The sequence below is a fragment of the Sebastes fasciatus genome, chromosome 19 (genome assembly GCF_043250625.1).
Source record: "Sebastes fasciatus isolate fSebFas1 chromosome 19, fSebFas1.pri, whole genome shotgun sequence".
In the NCBI taxonomy this organism is placed as follows: domain Eukaryota; kingdom Metazoa; phylum Chordata; class Actinopteri; order Perciformes; family Sebastidae; genus Sebastes; species Sebastes fasciatus.
The window spans coordinates 22,833,111-22,856,788 of NC_133813.1; the positions used below are offsets into that span (position 1 = coordinate 22,833,111).

The 23,678-nt window shown below is 41.0% G+C and overlaps 1 long non-coding RNA gene across 1 annotated transcript in view; it reads left to right on the forward strand.

Moving 5' to 3' along the window:
* The window catches only part of LOC141757742 (uncharacterized), a 113,868-nt gene that overhangs the window by 36,791 nt on the left and 53,399 nt on the right, over positions 1-23,678 (forward strand). Inside the window, exon 3 of the long non-coding RNA XR_012591742.1 lies at positions 4,727-4,944. This is a non-coding gene — a long non-coding RNA (uncharacterized LOC141757742). The remainder of the gene's footprint in view (positions 1-4,726; positions 4,945-23,678) is intronic.

Genomic DNA, 23,678 nt, shown 5'->3' on the forward strand with positions numbered 1-23,678 from the left:
TTCACACCGCAATTTCTTCAGAAATTGCTTTTGTAGTTTATGTTAATATTCTTTCTTAACTCTCTATTTATTGTATTATAAGTTGTATTCAAGTTTATAACTCTCGGCTTTAGATAAAAAAAAAAAAAAAAGCGAAAAAAGTTTTTAAATGTTAGTGTCTAAACCCTCCACTTTTATTCTGAGGAGCCTATAATAAGCGTCTTAAGGTAAATAGCTAATAAAATTAATTTCACCATTATTAATCATATTATTTTTTTTTCTCAGATATTGACACGTTTAGTTAAATAAATTATTATTTCCTAACCTTTTAAACATTCACAACCACTACTACACAGTGCATGACAATGACAACTGCGCGCCCCCGAGGCTGTTTCTGTGCACAAGACCAGAGAGCGGTGGCTCGTTTACTCGGCCATAAACCATTTATTTACCTTCAGGTGAGTGTCGCAGAGAGTGCAGAGTAAAGATCTTAGCAGAGATTTACACCTGTCTCTCTGCTCAAATAGAGAAGCCTATAGCCTACAGAGATGGCCACTGGAGCCAGCTTGTCTGGGGCTCTGCTAGACAGCCAGCCCACCACCACCCCTCCTCCTCTTCCTCTTCCTCCTCTTCCACCGTGGATTAAACAACATCATAAAAAATGACCATCAACGCGCGCACTGTAAACAGATTACTCTGCTCGGCGCCTGGCGCACAAACTCCACGCTGAAGGCAAAAAGACGCGTCCAGCAGCAGCAGCAGCAGCCACGTGGAGGGTGGCTCTGCTCTGCTCTGCTGCTTGGTCATCCTTTATCAGCCACTTCTCTGGACACTTCCCAGTAAATACTGGAAGAGCGTTTGATGTCATGGCTGCTCTTGGGAGGCTGCTGAGGGACATTTGTTACAAGATGACATTTCTCCACAGACCTTTTTCTCAGAACATCCACAGCTTGTTTAATAGATCTTTATCTATTTTAAGATGCACCTTGAGCTCTGAAAATTTAGAGATCTTAATCGGAAAACATCTCACCAAGCATAAATGTCATCTCTCTTCATCATAAAATACACACATGAACTATACAAACTCCTTTTGACCCTTGTTTTACCTGTTGCTGCGTTCCTTCTCATAACTGATGAGGCTTGATTAGACACTCTGCTACCATGATGGGTGTTACAACATGTCGAAGTGTCCTTAAAATACTCCTTTTCTCTCATTGAAGTATAAGGTGCGTGTACAGTTCTGCTCCGAAACCTTGTGATATATCCATTCATCACATTAGAGCACAAGCGGTGTCATTAGTGCATTACTCAGGTAATCAGCCCTTGAGAACTAAATTTGTCTCTACCCTTTTAGTCACCGTCTCATTTCAGGTTGATATGCCTGTTCTTCCTCCTACATATATCACCGGTTGGTTGTTCACATGCAGGTATTAGCAACAGTTAGTGAAGGCTGGATTTCAACAGGTGACACTTTGGGTTTAGTTTCACCCTCTGATTCATTTCCCACTGATTTATTAAAATCTGTTTTCCTTCTGTTTATTAGCACAGCAGTTAGAATAGTCCATCCTACCCAGAGTTGGGATGAGAATAACTCTGAAAATACAGATTGTGTGATGCCAGATAATGTGTGAAAACAAAGACAAAATGTGAAAAAATATTCACCGGGGAGAACTAGGCCACGCAATCTAAAAAAAATCTCAGTTGCAAGGACAAACACACACACACACACACGTATCAACATCTATTTTTCCCTCCCGACGCACACGTTTGCCTTCTTTCTCTCTCCCTCTCTCCCTCACACACACATTTATTCCCAATTTGCATGCACACACACGCTAGCACTTCACTCCAGTGGTCACTTCGTTGGTCAGCCAGTGAATTTCACGCCCTATTGATGAGAATAATCTCCCTCAGTGTGAGGAGCGGCGGTGTGGAGATCCTGCCTGATTTCTGCAAATTAAAGTCTTAACACGCGTGTTGTTCTAAATCAGGTCTGCAGTCACTCAAGTCATCAGGCTGTCAGCGTCCACACGCTTATAGCTCCTCCATGAATATCCTGTATTTTACGCAGAGTTTTTTTCTTACAGTTGTCTTGTGTTGCTCAACTGCTGTACGCTGCACTCTTTATTTCCTCTGATCTCTGGTGTTTTTTTTTCTTTCCAGCGAGGATGCTGACTCACTCATGGCAGATACATTTGTCTAATACTTTATTCTTGCAATATGGGTCATGGGCCCCCTTTTAGTGGCTCTTTGTGTGACAATGTGAGGGCGTTTAGATGAGCCTGGGTCACAGGGGCCAGAGTGTTTTATTCAAATTAGGTCTGGAGCTTACAAAAGCCCCCATATGCCATCGTAACTAACATAATATCCCATCAAATAGTTTATTTTAGATAACGTCACCTTAACAGTGGCTTAAAAGGTGAACCTTCATGTGTACAACAATGGTTTGTTTAAGCAAAATCCCAGTTTAAACACACTAAAGAAGCATGATTGATTATTTGCTGAGTGAGCAAGCATAGATCACAATTATTAGTCCCCTTTGGTAATGGAGCAGCTTTTAGCTTTAACCAATATATAGACGTCTCTGGTGGTAAATTATCCTGAGAGATCCCAACTTGTGAAATTTTGATTAAATAGTTTTATCAATATAGATGCATCCTGTTGTTGCAGATTCTGCTCAAAGTTAACAGCGCGCCCCTCGTCATTTTTCCACTTCTATCATCGACTCATTCAAACATTCAACTCAGCGTTTGACGTGTGTATGTTATTCTGAGAAAGAGGCGTATGTGCAAGTTGGAAAATTATAAAAGGAAGCCTTCCATCCAGTGCAGCCATCAGGGAATACAGAGAGGGAGGCAGCGGCAGCAAATCAAGAGCGCTGATTTCCAAAATGGCTCGGCCATTGAATGACAATAGCCAGGCCCCCGCCGCCTGTCTCTTTTTCTTTCACTGCTGCAGACTACAAAAAACTAACATAATAAAGCGGGCAGAGAGAAAATGACCAAATGTGATTTATTCTGATTTGAACAAATCATTGTGATTTAAATCTGGCAGGAAAAATGTCCACGGTAACTGGGTTTCTAGTCGTCTGATTTTAGTGTGACTTTTTTTTTTGTTGTGTTTTATCGTTGCCGAAAAACAGGGGTTTTAGGGTCCTACTACGATATCAGCACATGTTTTGCAACCACTGCTTCTTCCCTGTGCAATTCCCAACGTTCCTGTCAGTGGGAATATATACTCTGAAGTTTATCGCATTTATTCTAGAAGATAGCATTTATAAAAATACATCATTCAAATGTTTATGGAGAGCACTGACAGGTTGATGCAGCTTTGGGAGAAATAATGAGGCATTTTTGAAAGGCACAGCACAAGATTAACCATTTCAATATTTAATGCTTATACATAAAATTGTATGGTAGTTGTCAAAATGTTTGTTTTAAATCTAATTGTTTTCCCTATTCAAACACTAAACACCTGATGGCAGAAGTATTGCCAATTGTATTTTTCTCCAGATAACCACACTTTCACTATCAATATTTTTGGGATTATTATCCAGAAATAGAGATTTTGTCCATTCAATAAAAAAAAAGAAAAGTAAATTCATTATCAGTGTGCTGCGCCTAACAATGTTTTCATCATTCCTCTAATATATGGCAGAGTCAGTGAGCAGCCCTACATATTCTCTCATCCGTCAAGGAAGGGAAGATTTTTTTCAATAAATAATTCACCACTGATAGCCAGCCCTAATGCCTACATGAACAAATCTCTCAGTTACAGCCATCTTGGGAGCAAGCCAGTGCAAGAGCGTACTTAATAAACAAATACAGGGCCTGACAAGCTCTGGTTTCACTGATGTCTTTCCGAGAGGAAAGTATTTGAAGACAGTCGGTGAAACAACATCCTTTCTGTGGGTGAAGGTTTAGGGGTCAGGTGTGGGTTATTGCTGCATTGTTGCCGCTGATACTCTGGAGAGATTTACTGTCCGTTTTACACAGAGCGTAATTTAAGTTTTCTTTTAGAATCATCTGACATTTATGCTCCAAAATGTTATGATCTTGCACCATTTAGTGGGAGTTAAATGTCAAAGGACACATCAATAGAACACATAAAATATATAAAATAATTTCCCGTCTGAGCACAGGTATATCTCTAGACCGGCTTTTTGAGCATGTTGTCCTCTGTGTCCACTTCTAGGACCAGGGCTGAGTCAGTACAGCAGTCTTGCATCGACCACATGTTCGCTGGGACTAGAAACATGATCCAGACATGATTCCCCTAACCCGGCCCTTAGGGTGAAATGTGTGTGTGTGTCTGTGCAACATCTTCTCACGGATATGTTCTCGTCATACACTACAAACAGTAACCACCTTATGTTTGTGTAGCATTACAATGAATTTGTATTTTAATGTTAAGGTCAAACAATTAAAGGGTCATTTTTGGGGGGTCATCCTGGTTGAGCCAACTCCTTTTGGTGTGTTCAAATCAGACGGAAAATGTATTTTTGTACAAATTTCCAGTGTGATCAGGCTGTGTATGTGTGTGTGTGTGTGTGTGTGTGTGTGTGTGTGTGTGTGTGTGTGTGTGTTTGTAAGCAAGGTGTATGTGTGCCACTGCACGTAGTTGTCGGCCAGTTGTTTAGCCCATCTGTGTGTCTGCTGCAAGACTCCCTACATGAAATATTCAAGGTCCAGTGAAAATTGATCTGCTGATCTGAAGTCTGTTTTTCTCTCTCTCTCTCTCTGACCAGATCCCCGTGGAGCTGCCTCCAAGAAGGATCCTAATATCACGTATCAGTTAGATGACCAAGTTCAGGGCCTGCTGCAGGTCAGCGCCGGTTGCTCGGATCAATGGAATACTGCTGGGGATACGACGCACCACACCCACATCCTCAGCGGACCCTCTGATTGGACGACGATCACATGGACGTCTTGACCACTGCCACGGCTTTCATGCAAATTGATGAAGGTAATTTTAGCCCCTTAAGTGAAATTTGATTTGCGTTAAGAGCTCTTGCTGCTTTTTCTTAATGTGAAATGGTTTTGATTAATAGCCGGGGAGTCTATGGAGAAATATCATCAAGTGCAACAGTTTAATGCATCTCCTCCACTAAATTAGTGGTGCTGCTGTTTGTTATCTGGGTTTACTGACAGTCTTTTCGCCAAGAAATAGTTCTTCCACTCAGAAATACACATGTATTTACAGTAACTAGGCTACAGATCAACTGCTACCAACACCTTCCTAATCGTAGGCCTATAGGTCATTTAATCCCCAAACACTCATAACACACTTTAAGCCAAAAACCCAAACACACAGCAACTAAATGTTATCAGCAAACAAGCCCTGCCGTACCATTGTATCCACCTACCCAGACCGTAGCTGTTACGTGCTCTCCTAAATGTCTGCGACACTTCACCTCACCTCCTCAGAGCGGCACAGCGCTGCACCCTGACTAAATGAAAAACAATCTGAGGAAACGGGGAACAATCCGAGGCAGGCTCCAGCGGGCTGCCATAAAAAGAGGGGCTGCCTCTCCAGCCTCTCCCTAGTGCCTTCAGCTTTAACTCTATGGGCTGATGAAAGATCAATGGGCCGACTGGGCAGCCGCTGCTGTGCCTGCTGTCCGCCGCAGCACCAGGAAGCGAGCCAATTACAAAACACCAGGAGAAAAAAAAGGGAAGAATGGGAAAACCCTCGATCTTTGCGGGTGAATATAGTTTTGTATGTTTTCCTGTTATCTCTCACATAGTCCAGCCTATGGCAGCCAGACTTCAAGAAACGTTGACTGTTTCCAGCCCGTGGATCATATTCCAAACTCATTTTAACCCTGATCTCTCCCTGCATCCCCCACCTTTCCTACCTCACCCTCTTTAACACCCCTTTAACCCTCCGCCCCCGGCCTCCACTCCAGATCTGTACCAGCTAACCAGCCCCCTGGATCTCCGGCAGGAGTAATGGGGGGGTTGGCGCTAAGAGTTTGGTGCAAACACGCAGCAGCAGACAAACAAATCATGTTAAGTCTCTGCTGCCACGGCTGGCAGCACACTCAAAGGGGAGCCGGTGCCCTGCCAGGGAGGAGGGTGCACCCATTTTCCCAGGGAGGGGGTGAGGGTGAGGGTGAACACGAGGGGAGGGCAGCATGGAGGGGGGGACGGAGGGGGGGGAGGCCTGGTCCTTATCGAGCCCGTATCACAGACACCTCCGCCCCTCCTGGCAGGAATGCATACAGCCCCTGTGGGAGGAGAGAGGGAGAAGAAAGGAGGAGGAGGAAACAAGCAGACATTAAGAGGGGAAGTAAAAAGGGAAAGAAAAGAACGAGTGAGGGGAAAGTGAGTGACTGAATGAAGGAGGGAGACACACAGAAAAAGACCTGCCCAGCTTAGGAGAGGGAGTGTCTCTCTGAACACACAGACAAAAACACACCAATCACAGCACTCAACACACCCTCAGTGGATTGAGAGCACCGCTGGGAGAGCACATTGGAAAACAAACAGGGCATTAGGCTGCTTAAATACCATTCGAACCATGCAACTGTGGTTATCATTACGTCAGTTCAGTCACAGCTTTAACGCGAAGCGTGTCACCGATGACAGCTGAGGAGTGATCCGAAAGCCAGTAGTGTGGTTAGAGGTGTTAAACTTGATGTTGTTAGACTGTCACAAAATGTTACAACTATGGGTTGTTCTTGGCTGTGTGTTTGGGTCATTAAGTACAATCAAAGTGGCTTTACTGGCATGAAAGTTTCAAAAAACAATGTTGCCAAAGCATCAAAATAAACAATAATATTAATATGAACAAATTAAGAATGAAAAAATATATATAATTGTGAGGAACATCCCTGGAGAGTGTTTTTATGTTTTTGTTCTTGAGTGATATTTTTAATCTCAAACACTTCCCTTATGAGACTTTAGTGCACGTGTCAGGTATCATGGTTGCAACTATTCCCTCTCAGGGATATTGAGTGTATAAAGATCCTCAATTATTGGATTGTATAATATTTCCGCAGCCTCTCCTGGGATGGAAATATTTATTTCTAAAGACTATAGAGAGGCAATTGTGATCTTAACGTGGCATTCCTGCACGCTGGCTACGAGGCTCTCTGCGGTTGTGTGTCAGGCCTAAAGAACAGATTTTGTCAGGTGGAGAGCGGGGTTTAGGGGTTCATTTACAGTTCATGCAAGAGCATTCCATGCAATCTTTACGTTTCCATTCACCCTCACTCTCTCTCTCCCCCCTTTCCTCCCTTCTCTCCTCCGCTTTATCTTTCTTTTTTCTCTCCTTTTGAAATGCTAATATCTGCGGACGGTTATTCCTTCGCTGTTGACACAATTCACTTTTCAGTTCAAAATGTTTGACATACATTTACTCGGCATGATTTTGCTGAATGCCCCGCAGCAATGCTTCCATGACGGAGATGTGAGTCATGCAACAATGTACGTACTGTAACTTCTGTATTCTGATCCCTGATTACTCCTGAGTGTCTCTGAAATGCACTGCTGTCTAGGGCCAACTCTTCCGGCCGACGCAATACTAGTGCAGCTCGGTAACACCCTTCTTAACACTTAAAACAACAAGTCTAACAAAGAAGATAGAGAGTGTCAGACAGACAGGCATGCTGGCGGGCAAGTACTTTGTTTTCACCAGCCAGAGAGTCAGTTGTTCAGGCACCTCAAATTAGTTAGTTTGAAAATAAAATGCTTACAACGCAGAAATGACATGGAAATTGTTCTTTAATTTGTGGCTAAATAAATAATAGTGAATAATAAATATTTACTAATGTGCTTTATTTTTTACACTATGAATAACTCTATTGACATAATAATACAGAGAGTACAGATGATATTAATGGTGTACTAAAAAATATAATAACATTGTGCTGAAGTGGAACGCTTCCTTTGCTGAGAAGATGCAACTTTTGGACAAATAGAATAATTAATTTTAAATTAGCATAATTAATGTCCTTAAAAATAGCATTATGGTTTAATAGGCAGCCCTTTTTTTTTTTTAAATATACCTTCTTTTATCTCTAAGTTAAATATTAACCTGGAAGTACTCCACCAGACAAAAATTATAGTAGATTTTCAATAGTGAGCTCTGTGGTGATACTTGAATCATATCAGGATAAATGAACTACTGTACAATTTTATAAGAATACTTCAGTAGTTTTTGATATCTTTCAATTGTATTTGAAGTTTATTTAAGTTTTAATGAAGTATTGCCAAAAGAAATTAAAATTTTATGTTTTGTTTTTCTAATTTTGCCACTGGAATTAGAAAATGCATTTATTATGCAATACCATGAATTATTTGTTGTGGGTTTTTTTGTTTTTAACTGAAACTATCAATGTCCCTATCACTACAAAAATGAAAAATCTTATGTTTGTCTAATTACTAGTCAAAATATCTCATAACACTCAATATAAGACACAATCACCTATTTCAGTGAGATATAGGGATGATATATATATATGTATATATATATAGTGATATATATATATATATATGTGTATATATACTGTATATGTATATATATATATGTATATGTATGTATATATATATATATATTTATGTATATGTATGTATATATATATATATATATTTATATATATATATGTATATGTGTATATATATATATACTGTATATATTTTTAGACAATGCATCTTGAATATCTTAAGCAAAGAAAATACTACTTTTGAGCATTACAGTCTTGTTATTACACAAAGCACTTCATAATACTAGGGAAATAGAGATATGTTCCCACCTACTTTCAAGATCTCTTATTATCTTGAAAGGCTAAAATATTACATCTTATTTCAAGAAATGTTCCATTGGCCGATTTTATATTTAATTACTTTTATTTGATACAAGCAAAAACCTTGTATTCATTGTGTTTTACTTATTTTTGTAGCAGCATTCTTTTGCACATAATCATGATAGAAAAAGATATGAATCACACCATCATCTACAACATTTTTGAGGCAACCAATATTGATGTCTTTTAAGTTTAATATCTGTTAGTTTTACCAGTATATATATAAAAAAAAGAAAAGTGCTCCGTTGCTGAATGAACTAGCAGAAGTACGTGGATGTAACATTTTCTCAGGCTTTTTCTTCCTTTTCTCGCCGAAATGGGAAATATTCCCGGCTCGGAGCCTCGGCCCGGCTCCATCTGTTTGTCTGACCAGAGTGGCAGCGAGGCTAACTTATTGCTAGCACATGTGACCGGGTGAGTGTGTAGTAGTGCCACGGCCTATCAGGCAGCATCCCCTTTGCCTATCAGCCCCCCCCAACTTAGATGGATCTCTACCTTCATTAATGCAGGCCCACGGCAAGCGCATGTCTCCACATGTTAACACGAGACGCAAACATCTGGCTTATTTTGAATGTTGTGGGTCCCCTTTCCTCCCTTAAACGTTTGCCTGCGCTTTTCTGGTGTCCTACTAGGGGCAACTCACATTTAGTCTTTCTAGAGGAGAGGAAGTGGTGCTGGCGTTGTTGTGGCGAGGGACTTCAAAGAGGTTGGGACGTCAGTCATGAGCGAGCAGAGGGCAGAACCTGGTCAATGACAGGGATTTATCGTCTAATAGCCCCTCTGGGGGGACTTCAGGTCTAATTTCAGAGGTGCTGAAAGTAGGATTTTATAGAGTAGGCCATGTCCTTTTTTGTTTCCCATGCTTTTTTCATTAGACAGAGACTAATTGCAATGATAATGGGAAAGTTAATATCTGTTTTTCACAGAAACATTGTTAAATCACATATTCATAACTTGAACTTTGTGCGTAAATTCATGATATATTCCTTATCTAACCTGGAGATGACGTCACCCGGGGATAGCCTATAACAGCCGGCCGTAACTCCAGTTCACTTTAATATTGATGTCTCCGTCCCCTTGTCTCTCCATCAGCAATATATTTAATGGTCACATTCTGTGCTTATTCAGCACAAGAAAAACGAGAGCAAGGTAAACATGCCAACTCGAGAGCACAAGACATTAGTCTTGCAGCTTGAAATAACCGGATTGCATTTAATGAGACGTAAGTCGAGAGGGCAGACATTTGTTTTGTTCCCGACCGCATGTGCCGAATTAACTGACAAACAGTGAACTTCTCAGACTTTGGGACTGCATCGTGTTCCAACAGCCATCAATACAAGCTCATGATCTGTAGTCGTTGTCAGTCGGGAGGTCGTTTAGGAGAAATGCACATTTAATGGCTTGATCCATTGTGATTGGAGTGGTTAATTGATGATCTGGTTGTAAATTTCTGTCTCATGGCTGTCACTATCTCTCCTCCCCTTCTTTCATCGTTCCCTCTGTTTATCCTTCTTTGTCTCTCCTCTCCGCTGCCCCTCGTATCCATGTTTCTCTTGATCTGTCCCTTCTCTTATCAATCGGAAAGGCAAATGCTCTTGAAATATTCACAGTTGAAATCCATCTAATTGACCGGTTGAAATTCATCTCGTGGAATTATTCACATTTATGCAGCGGGAACTGTTTGTGTTGGCTGCCAACCAACGGCAAGCTCTGAGCATGCCAGAGTTGGAGGTTGTTGAGGGGATGCCGGGGTGCTGCTGCTGCTGCTGCTGCTGGTGGTGCAGATGTGCCGCCTAATTACAGATCCCACCATGCGGAAACTATTCTTCTCAACCATTTCAAAGCATCTGCAATAGGTGTCACTGCAAGGTTAAACCAACTTCAAAATGCAAGTCCTGTTTCCATTCCTCGCTGCTGAATTGACTCCGTAGTGTTGTGCGCCCTCGGAAAGAATGTGCATAATACTGGGTTTCACTACAAATGGTCATTTTTGTGTCAGTATCGCAACCAGTGATTCAGGTTGAAGTATATTGCCTGGAACCTTGTAATAGTATTTCATTTTCAAATTATTTTATGATGCTCTGAAAGAAGTCCCCTTGTGTATATGGTTAACTAACAACAGAGAACTGAAAACCGACCTGATTACATCTCATGCTGATTTGGATGCTTTCTGGGAAGCTATTGATTTAGTCAATTGCAGTAGTTAATGGTGTCTTTAGATGCTAATTGAAACCTGGAAAAGAAAGTATAAGGTTTCATATTCCTGTAATAACGGTGCAAACTAAACAGAGGGAAGTTATTACACTTATTAATCACTCAATGTGGCCCTTAACACACATATTTATTGTAAAAATTGCTGTGAGAGCTCAGAATGAAATACCCTTTATGCTCTTAAAGCTTCAGTAAGTAACAATATTTTGGCATCATTGGGCAAAAACTAGCATATTGTAATTCAAGTGTTCTGAGAGATAACTTGACTTCTGCACCTCCTCATGGCTCTGTTTTCAGGCTTTAAAAAAATCACATAAAACCAACTTTTTTTTATCATATTTGCTCCAGTTCTACCCACTGCTGCTTTAACAACACACCAACAGCGGTTTGATGCTGAAATTCAGACAAGGTGACACTTATAAGTGGTGGACAGCTGAGTAAAGAACTCAGAGCTCTGATCACTGGACGGACGTGACGGATCAAAGGCTGAAAAATATACAAGGTCATAGGTTCTGGAGTATAGCAGTATATTAGAGCGTAAAGCATCTGTTTCTGAATCTATCAGCGATTGTCCTTTCAGACATTTCTGAAAGCCTTCTTTTACCTTGAGAACTTGTCAAATCTATAGCAACTTCTTGCTCTTACTGTTTACTCATCACTGTTATAAGCTTACAGAGATGAGATCCTTGTTATTTTTCCGAAATAGAAAGCAAGCTGCGTAGTAAGTTAGTAAGGTAGGCCCATCTAGAGTTGTTCCGATACAGATACCAGTATTGGAAATGCGTCCAATACTGCCCAAAATTCGGGATCAGGTATCGGCGAGTATGCCAGTCTATGCAACGATCGGATATCATAATTTATTAACCACGAAAAAAATCTAATTGTTATTTATTCCTTATTTATGTTCTTTGTAACTGACAAACTGAATAATAAAAGAAAGTTCTATTGCATTGCAAGGGTTTAACCTGAGCCAGGCTATACAACAATGATAGTGATCATATCACATCCATACATGATCAGTAGTCAACAGCTGTTTAAGAAATGGAGCAAATATGATTTAAAAAAGTTATTTTTCAAAAAACGGTCACTTTATCCTGACAGTAGTACATGAGACAGGTAATCTGAAAAAAATCATGTGCCTCTGTGTCCTCTGGTGTCCCCCGTTGCTTTTAACGGCATCTGCAAGATTTCACAGACCGGAGGAAAACAAGCAGTAAGAGCTGATCAAATATGAATCAATATTCTGTTACCGTAATGCCTATTTCTCACCTCAAATGTTTTCAGAATCATCTTGTAGTGTACTGTTTAGCTGTAAAATGAGAAAGTTTGTGACCCGGCAGCCATGTTGAGATCTGCTGAGGAAATACCAAGCACCGCCCACCAGCCAGAGCACAGCCAATAGGAACGCTCTCTCTGAAATGACCTGTGGCCAAAGTTTTTGTCACGGGCTAGATTTTTTTTAAAGCCTGTAAACAGAGCCATGAGGAGGAGCAGAAGTCTAGTTATCTCTCAGAACACGTGAATTTCAATATGCTGAAAGGTTATTATGGTATTTTTGCCCAAAGATGCCAAAACTATACTGCCTACTGAAATTTAAATTTTCTTTAAATAATAATAAAAGTAATAACTATATATTTTTTTTATAACACTGGCATCGGATCGGTACTCGGTATTGGCTGATACGGCAAATTCAGGTATCGGAATCAATATCGTCAAGGAAAGAATGGTATCGGAACATCTCTAAAGGTATCCGTAATGATCCGTAAGAATGTGTGTTGCCTACACTGAATACACCGAAATTGTTGCTTACGCATGGCTATCCTTTTGGGTTTGAGCTTGTCTAGGTTTTGCCATGTATTTTTGTCTTTCTATCTTTCTGTCACATTTTCTGTCATAAATCATTTGGAATTATATAAGCCAAATTATGCTTTTTCTGCATTTTGTGCACAGTGTGAGCTTGAAGTCCATTTTTAGGAAGCTGAGAAAGAGACAGCGACAGTATTTGTGTATAAGTAGGTGTATTTGTGTGTGCAGCCCCGTGTCTGGCCAGCCATGGCCACATCTGTTTGTCATGTTAGCACTTAAGCGCCTGCAGGAGCCACGATACTAAGTGGAGACAGAGTCCTCTCTCCCACTCTCTCCATCTCCTCCCTCTCTCCTAATTACATTTGTTCATTAATCCATTTTCTGCCCACTTCTCTTTCTTGTTTATGTTCGTGCTCCAGTGGGCTTTTGCCTCCTCGAACCAGCAGACAGTGACCTTTAAGGAGATGCCAAAAGACTCTGTAAGACAATGTTACCCCTTCACCCTTTCAGCATGCACACACACACACACACACACACACACACACACACACCGACACACACGCGCACACACACACCCTGCCCAGTCACATCTTGGCCCCTCAGTATCCCCTCAGGCCATCTCCTTCAGAGAGGCTAATGGAGTTAGCCTAATGTCTGCACAGCGCCAGCCATAAAACTGATTTGAGGCTAAAGGCTTGGTGCCGAGACCACCACTCTGCCTACAAAAAAGAGATGTGAGTGAGATGTTAAAAGAGAGCAAGTGTATCTTTAGAGGAAAAGAGGCTGGGGAGGCGGCGGCAGTGGCGGCGGGGGGCAGGCTGGCGTAACTAAGGCAACTGCAGACAATCTAATTGGTATTGACATCCTTGTCTCGGAGGAAATTTGACATCTAAGGGCAAATCATTCTATTTAGTCGCCTGAATAGTCTCCAAGGCGGGGCCTGAGGAGCACAATCGCGCTGTAGCGTTGTTCTGGTCCTCATGTCTGGGCCAGCTCTGCCACGCAGCAATCGATCCTAATCCGATCGGGGGGAGGGGAGGAGGATAAGCGCTACTGGGAGAAAAAATGACAATAAAATCAAAAGCTCTGTTGGGGTAATATTTAACAAGAGGGAGTACAATTGGGCCCTGCCGGGGCGGCAGCCTGTAATGCACTTGTGCTGCTGTGGCATGGTTAATGTATAGAAAACCCCGGGAGTAATGGCTCTTCAGCCAAGGTGGCCGGGCTTCAAAGAAATCTGCTTGCTTTAGCTAAATGACTGCCAGGCTGCGTCGCCAAAGACCTTCATTCTGTTAGAGCATCAAATATGGCCCCCGCTCAGGACACACAGACACCCTGATTTTATTATCCTCACTCCCCTGAGAAACTCATCTCATCCCTCCTTTTTGTTTGTGTGACTGACCATCAATGTGAAAGAGTAAAGTGGTGCTGTCCGTCAAAAGGCGCACGCTGCCTTTTCTTAGGTCAAAGAGGAGTAAAGTATCTGCGGCGTCTCCGCACTCTGACAGCAGCGACAGTGGTGCTTTAGGCGACAGTTTTACGTTAACTGGATGCATCCGTTTTTACAGTTCTAGTAAGAATGCTTAGTTTGTGATGAAGAACTTTTTCATTTTGAGTTATTTGTTTTTTTATCTGTCTATATCCCTAAAAGCCGAGCCTGTTCGAAAATGACGTTCATGCAATAAACTTGTCAAAATTGTAGATGAAAGTGTTCAAAATTCAGATTTTGTCTTTAGAGACATTCTTATGGCAACTGTTGCAAGGCAATTTCCCCCAAATCAAGCCATCAATCTCTAGATTCTGACTGAAATCTTTGTCCATGTTCGGATGCATCTGGAAATCCCATCATGTGTGCAACATCAACAAAGTGTACGGACCTAAAAAAAAGGCTCACAACACTCAGGTAGGTTGTATTGTGTTCTCTGAAGAAGGCCATGGCCGATACTGACTGAAGCTCTTGAAAAAGATAGTAAGTAGACCTTGAGTTTAGTGTGTTTTATCACAAAAATCCCCCACAAATAATGTATTTTTTTGTGATTAAACTTTTTTTTATTGCTTTTTCAGCATTTGAACAAATACAAATGTATAAACAATATATAAAAAAATAAATAAAAATAAATAAATAGCCTTGTGATAAGCTGGTGACCTGACCAGGATGTACCCCGCCTTCGCCCAATGTCAGCTGGGATCGACTCTAGTCCACCTGCGACCTTGAATAGGATAAGTGGTTACAGATAATAGCTGGACGGATGGATAAATAAATAAAGATTAAAAAAAAAATGTCTTGGCAGTGTGTAGCACAGACTGTCATGCCACAGTATTACAACTCATATTCATCCACTGAGCATAAATGATAATAGGATATATAGAGAACAAGGATGGGACACTCGAATATCAGTTGTCATGGCAATCGTCTCTATTTATCACTTCCAGATAGGGACCCCAGATATTTCTGAAAACATGTAAACTATTATTCACTTTCTACAAAATGTCCTACCGTAGAATCCTTCTTCATAAAACTAAAGGTGAATAGACGCATACTTCTGAATTTCTTATTAATGAAAGGACAAACACAATGCTCCTCTGTTGTGCAGCTGTAATAAAAGTTGTTCAAAACAACGGCGAATGAAGAACTTCAATTATTTGACTGTAATTCAGTGGCTTCTAATCAGGTGGACATCGGTGTTATCAGGAGAGTCCCTGCTGTTTCCCTCTGTGTCCCCCAGTGATGTGGCTCTGGTGCACTCAGATTTAGACGGATCATCTTGTGTCTGCTCTTATATATTATCTATGTAAAACCAAATGTTTGGTTTTATTGTTTGGTTCTTTGCATTAGTTATCAGCAGTTATTCTTGAGTTTAGGTTTAGGCTTACTGGTTTTAAATTTAGCATTAGTTATTAGTAGGGCTATCAAAGTTAACGCTTTAACGCAAAATCGTTTTAATTCCACTCATTTCTTTAATGCAGCTTGCGATTATTAGGTTATAGCGGGCTCAGTTTTAAAGGTAAAGTGAAGATACTCATATCATGTAAAATTAGAAAAACCTAAGGAATCCATTGGTACCAACCATTTCATACTAGGTTTTCCCAAAGGAGGTTAAATAACACTCCAAACTTACGCTAAATTTTGGCAAGGAAAAACTGGCATGGCCATTTTCAAAAGGGTCCCTTGACCTCTGACTTCAAGATATGTGAATAAAAATGGGTTCTATGTCTGTTGGGCTTGTGTTTGCCATGTTATGATTTAAGTATTTTTTTAATGCTAAATGCAGTACCTGTGAGGGTTTCTGGACAATATTTTGTCATTGTTTTGTGTTGATAATTGATTTCCAATAATAAATATATACAAACATTTACATAAAGCAAGCTTATTTGCCCACTCCCATGTTGAAAAGAGCATTAAATACTTGACAAATCTCCCTTTAAGGTTCATTTTGAACAGATAAAAAAATGTGCGATTAACCCTGATTAAATATTTGAATCGATTGACAGCCCTAGTTTTTAGCATAAAGTATTAGAGTTATGCATTAGTTAGGGTCAGATTTATGATTAAATTTAAGTTACTAGGTTATGTTTAAGTGGTTAGGATTAGGGCTAATTTCACAGTTTGTGGCTAATTGAATACAAGTTGACTGAAGATTAAATTCGGCCAACGGAATGTAGAAGCTGTGTGTGTGCACAAAAAGTGAGGTTGTGTGTGGACATGCACGTTGGCAGACATGTGTTTGCGTGTGCATCTGTGAGACGGACAGAGAGAGTGTCTGAGTGTCTGTGTAAGTATGTGATGAGGGTGTATTGAGCTGATGGCTGCAGATATCCGTCCCAGATACCCAAGTCATAAAAGTGTGTCTCGGAGCCCCGTGGCTGTGCAGGCCCTGGTGCCTGATGTTATCACAGTGGCCACTCTATCAGGACACAAGAGTACAGAGGCATTCCTGTATTACTGGAGCTGCATGGTGCCGGGCCAGTAGCTGTGCGAAGGAGTGCGCTACAGGAGCACGGTTAGACAGTTGGGGAGTGGTGTGGGAGGTTGCCACATTACAGGACAGGCTGCTGAATTATTTACAGCAGGGTGTTATTAGGGCTTTGCTGTGCTGGCTTGTCAACAGCTTAACTGAACTAACAGGGCAACAAAGGGAAACTGAGAAATCCAAATCAAGTTTTGTATTTCATTATGGCCTCGTAAATCTTCGGGAGCATGACAAAGGCAGCATTCACTTCTTACTAACTTTCGTTAATCACTGGGAACAATTGGGGTTGTCAAATGGACACCTTCTCTCTTCATGATTTTTGCTCAATTAGGCAACACGTCCAGAGGGCTCAACAGTGTGTTCCAATGTACCACAAACCACATGAATCTTTCCCAAATCTCACCAGAACAAAAAACACTGTTGTCAGGAGTCGTGTTTATACTAAAAAATGCTGTGAAGTTGACATTTTTATGGATAATTTTCAGGTACAATTCTGACATATTATAGTAGATATTTATTAGGGGTGTAAGAAAATATAGAAAATATTGAAAATATAAAATATCGCGATATTATGTTTTGTAATACTGTATCAATTCTTAATAGTCAATACTTTATTTCATTTGCAAAGAGAGATGCTCCCTATCAGTGTATGTGCCCTCTCAAAGTAGTGCTATGATATTACAGGGACTGTGATCAATACAAATGCAGATCCCACTGTTCGGATTGCATAAAAACGTAAACTTTTTTACTCAGATTTTATGCATATGGTGGTGTGTTCTTTATGATATGCCAGTTTTCCTGAAGTTAGATTTAAAAAATCGCAATATATTGCCTTGCTCACAGTATTGCAATGTATCGCAATATATTGAACCGTAACCCTTGTATCATGATATATATATCGTATCGCCAGATTCCTTCCAATACACATAAAAATAATAATGATTATTGATGTACTATTGGGTAGTTTAAAGGAACAGTGTGTAAGATTTAAGGGGATCTAAGGGCAGAAATGGAATATAATATTAATAAATATGTTTTCTTTAGTGTATAATCACCTGAAAATAAGTATTGTGTTTTTGTTACCTTAGAATGAGCCGTTTATATCTACCTTCACGGAGCCAGCCGCCAGGTTTCTACAGTGTAGTCCAGATCGGACAAAGTACTGTGTTAACTCTTCCTGCTTGGGCTAAAGTCGATAACATTACTCATTATCAGAGTTAACCCCCGTCACTCCACTCATCCGCCGGGAAACAAGACACGGGGAATCTCTGCTGGTCTTGAGGAGCTGCAGCATTTATTTCTGCACAAACTGCAACTTCCACTGTACTGTGTCTTCTCTTACAACAACTGGCTCTAGCTAGGGCCATTCCCGTTGTCACGTCGGCCACCGTAGTTCTCCTACACATTTGGCACACGGGAGAGGTTGCAATCTGCAACCTCACCTCTAGATGCTGCCAGATCTTACACACTGGACCTTTAATATATACCAAATCATCATATTTTAGAAGCTGGTCATATGTTGTGTGTAAAATCCTAATAAGAAAAATAACTAATAACCATAGTCTTCAAATACAGTATGTGGTAAAAAACACAACATCTTCCTCTGAAATGTAGCAGAGGAGAGGTATAAAGTAGAATAAAATAGAAATACTCAAGGATACAATAACCTCAAATTTGTACTTGAGCATCCACGTGGGTGTGTGAGAGAGAGAGAGAGAGAGAGAGAGAGAATGGGATGAAACTACAAAGAATAAGCGTTGTAACTTCTCCATTATACCTGACAGTGAGGGTTGGCTGAGGAGGCATGTTTGTAGAAACAGATGGTGGGACCGAGCATGACGCCGACTTGACAGGTTACGTCTTCATCACCGCCTTCCCCTCATTCCAACTGTCTCTCTGTTCTCTGACCAGTAGCACCTAGCAGGCCTGTGTCGCCTTAGTGCAGAAGGTCAGAGGTCACATGACAGAGACGGCATATCGTCACGGGGGGGCCTCCGTATGCCAGCAATTGTCTCTGGCCTGGATTAGTTTTTGTATCCAGTTACGGACTTTTATTCCCGTGGAGTCAAGTTCAGCATGGCACTGAGGGCCAGCAGTGCTGCTGAGAGCCGTGTGATTTATGTATCGCTGAGTGAGAGCAGCAGGTTCAAGTCAGAGGTCTCCGGGCAGGGTAGCGTGCTGTATATGTTTGTGTGTGTGTGTGTGTGTGTGTGTGTGTGTATGTATGAGTCACTGTTGCTCTCTGCAAACATAAATGTGTGTGAATGTCTGAGAAGCCGCATGAGGGCCAACCCAAAGCTCTAGGCGGGGTGCCTCGGTCTGTTTGGCTTGGAGACGCTCCATTCGTTTGACAGCGAGCATGCCTGGAAGAGTTTTGGTGCTGTTAAAATAATGGCAGGCTCTGAGAGGCGGTGTCATCTCTCTGTACGCTGTGCTCATTGGTTGAAGAGGGACACTGAGTGATGGGTTTTGACGATGGACTAACTTTTGAAATTCTGGAGATATTTTTTCTTGCCTCTTGTTAAGCGACCGATTGGCCAACTTTTCTACAACATTAATCATGTGGGTTTGGCTATCATATGACATGCAGAAAGTGGAAGAATGCCATGCATGCAGCACTCCCAAGAACCTGCGATTTAATTACTTAGGCACTCAAGTGAGGTCACTTCCTCCTGGTAAAGGTGCCTGCCTTTTTCTGTACAGGGATCATGGTCGACTGCCAATAGCAATAACCTAGCCTAATTACAGTAGTCTGCTGATTTCAACAGTGGTGCAGTATCATAGTCGAAACATTTGCTCACTATGTAATGAACCTGTTTTTATATTCTTTGATGTTTATTTTTGGTTTATTCTTGGAAAAAATACTGACCTTTCATTAGATAATGTCTAATGATTCAACATATACTCATACAACGGTTCGTATGATATCTTACGAAAAGTTATTCCTCATTTTTCTACGAATGTCCAGGGTTTCCATTCCAGTCTTTTCAAAATAAACTTCCGTCGTTACAGGAAACAACTTAGTTAGGTTTAGGAAAAAATCGCGGTTAAGTTATGCTTCACCAGAAGTGAGGTGAATTAAGTACAGAAGTTCTGTGACAAAAACTACTACATTGAATGGTATCACACGGGGTACGAACACCGGTCTCGGGTGAAAGTCTGATGTTTTGTTATGCGTACATCAACGCCGACCTCCTCCCTATGCGTTTGACGCTCTTTTTACTTCTTGGTTCACAATTACGTGGATTACATATGAATTGATTTCATGGGATATATGCCTGAATGATTTATCACTTTTGACATACAGTCTCAAATCAACACTAAAACACTTTTGAATGAAAAAGTTGAATAGTTAAGAGAGCAAGCTGTCACAATTGGTCCAAGAATCAATTAAGACATGCTAAACAGAGCCTAGGCTTCTCCGCCCGTATCCATATCCATATTCCTTTGAAATATGATGTCCTAAAGATGGAGCCATATTTATTCTCGATGGTGCATTTTGGATCCCTGAGATATTTTAAAACGGGGGGCATCTGTCCTGTGGCCTGGTCAGCCATCTGGATGAGACGGGACAGGGAGAAGATGTTAATGCACTTCGTGATGAGAAAGGAGGACGACACCTTTGACCTTCCCTAGCCTTTGACCTCTGCAGCCGATATGGAGCCACTGACGCTATGGGTTTCCTATATCTAGCATATGCCGGCCAGGACGATACGTTAAAAGAAATTCCTCATTTGCCACACACTGTTTATATAGCCGCTCCCCCATGTTGTAAACAGCCAGGCTGTAAGAAAATAGATATTTACCTCACAGGCTTTCTATTTGATTAGAGAGAGAAAAATTGACATGCATATTGGATATGTTGCTGTGCTTATTGCCACAAATGCTAATGGAGAATGGCGTGTAGATACCTGAACAGTATGCACAACATAGGGTTCGTTTGTATACTGTAGTACCTTCTGTAATCATTCCCTTACATGTGTATGGGTGCACCCAGCAGAGATTGGGTGTGCACATTTTGCCAACCCAACAGAGTTTCAGTTACATATCACAGAAGCTCAGGTCCACTGCTACTGTATGTAAGAAGATCTGACTAAATCACTGCTGCGTTTCCAGGAACCACCACTAGAGTGAAAAAAGCTCCCGTAGAACTCCATGTGCCTCTCTCTCGTATGATGGCGGTGACTCCTTCAGTAGCAGTGCATTTCAGTACATTGACATTTATATAGTGTTTCCCTTGGGGTGCAGCCAGGGAGCCCAGGGTGGCTGGAGTCCAGGGGCGGTGTGGTATTAAGGTGGTGGTGGAGGGGGTTTATCCCTTTACGTGTGAAGCCACGGTAGCCAAAACCCCTGTCAGTGGTAGGCCAATGACAGATCACTTTTCCACGCTGAGATTTAATTAGAAATTAGAGTGCACATCACCTCTGACCTCTGGTCCTGCACCGCTCATGTCGCAGGGAAGCATATTTGTGAACTGGGACCACCAGTCCCCATTTTATATACAATAATAATGCTCCAATGAAGCTGTCAGAGCAGATGTTATGATGAGAAAATCCATGGGAATGCCAAGGATGGGAAGAATCAATCAATTCTGGGCTCACTTCAGTTTACGCAAAAGATCGTTAAAAGGTTTAAGTTCCCTCAGCTTGTTAGCTTTTAGAGAAATTCTTCTTTTTAATAAAATAAAGACATTTTCAACAGATTTTTTCTTTTTCTGTTGGACACAAACAGGAATTCATGGATTTGGGCTGGATGGGCAGTGTGCTTCCTTTTAATTTAGTGTGCTATTAGCTGAATTCAGATAAGATATTTAGATAGAGATGAAAAAGCAAACAGTAGCTGTCAATCAACAACAGTAGTCCCTCCACTTCCTGCACACATTCAGCCATAGAACTGATAGCTGGCTGTCCAGGTTGCATTTCCAGTCATCTGGCCAATCCTGTGTGCTAAACATTGACCTTGTGACCTCTGCTCATGACCCCTGACCTGTGATGTTGACCTCTTGTCCAGGGGGATGGGTCTCTTGTATATCTCAACTGGCCGTCTCCATTGACTACCTGCCAGGCACCTGCTCTGAGAAATGAAGCCAAGGCGAATGCCTCTCTTGGGAGCCTTTTGAGGCTCGGCAGACAACAAGGCCTGGCCTCAGCCCTGCATTTGAATGGGCTTTGAGTGGCTCTGGTAAACCAATATCCCTAATTATCTATTGAAAGAACATTCTTTTTCCTTGCCCAGTCATTACCTTGATTTCAATTGCTGAAAAGTAACATGGAGGAGCTAAAAAGAAAAGAGAGGGGATGGAGAGGATGTGGAAAAACATACATGCATGCATGTGCACGCACACGCACACTTATAGACACATACAGAAACACAAAAGACTGTGTGTCTTCCTGATTTCATTAAGGTTAATTGTAGGTCAGAGGGAGCAGATTTGGGATATAAATCCACGATACGGGTGCAGGTCAAGGCAATGAAGAGAAATTAAACATGAATATATGGCCTTTACCTGCATTGTGCTGCAACACAATAACTGCTGTTATGGGGCAGGTTGCAGGTGTGCCCCCAAATCATTGCTCCATGTCAAACTACAAGAGTTTTGAGTTTAATGCTGGTATAAATATTAGGAATAATTTTCACAGAGATATGACTGGGCAATATGACGATATTTATCGTTAAAACAGTATAAAAATGTCGATCTTGTGTATTTTTCTATATTATTTCTATTGTGACATTAGGCCTATATTTATTTTTTCTCTATAATTTCACTTAAAGCTGTTATGTTCATTTTGCACTCTTAAAATAAGAAAATACTCAGGTCTTTTCATTTGTCAAATATTTAATTCACACATGAGTATACAAAAATAGGCTTTACCATGTGGATATTTCATATAGACTATATATTGAATTACCAGAAAACACGCTATATCGTGATATATATCGTTATCGAGATATCGAGATGATTTTGACCATATCGCCCAGCCCTACACAGAGGCGCTCAAGATGATGCCTGCATAGTAACGTCTGGTTCCCAGTTCACACAGTATAAAATAAGGCCCATATGTCTAAGGGAGGAACAATATCAGCGATCTTTGTTTTCCATACAGCATTGAAATACGATAATTATCGTTTTTGTACGATCATTTTGCCCTCTGTATGATGTACGATCAATAATGCCAAAAGTGCCATAATGTACTATAATTTGACCATTCTGTGACGCTTGCAATTAATAGTTGGTTTCTCATTTTAATTAATTTCCGGATGAATCTTCCGAATGAATGTGTTTCACAAGCACGGCTGCTCAATGCTCATTTAAGTAGAGTTTGCACAAGAGATGGCTTTGAATACACCAGTAAGCTCAGTTATTTAGTTTATGGAATATGAACAGGCTTCCAGTCGTGCTGTCTTGTAATTTAATTCTGGAATAGTAGGCTACGGACACACACCCCCTTCCACGCATCATAGTTACGGTTTGCTTTAAAAAAAATTATATGGGTAGATTTGCGGCCTTTCAGAAAGTTGTTTAAATATGTGTTTTGTAAAATTAGACATTTACGCCTATTTTTTCTTGCGGTCATGATTCGCGTACAATAATTTTCACACAAGATATGCAAATTTTAAATATCTGGTGCATCAGTTTAACATTTCCCATCTGGCATCACTGTTTCCATAGGGCATATGAAGAGACTAGTATGATGCTGCCTGAGCAGATGGGTAAAAGCACACTGTATAAGAGATAGCATCACCTTTCTGTGTGACTTTAAAGGTGTATGTGTGACATGGATGATACATGAACCTCGCAAGATGCACATGATTGGCATGTTTGCAGCTGAGAGTTTGGTCTCCTGATGTTGTGCACCCCTGAAATGACATAGTGGAAGTTGAAGCATCACCCTGAGGTGCTG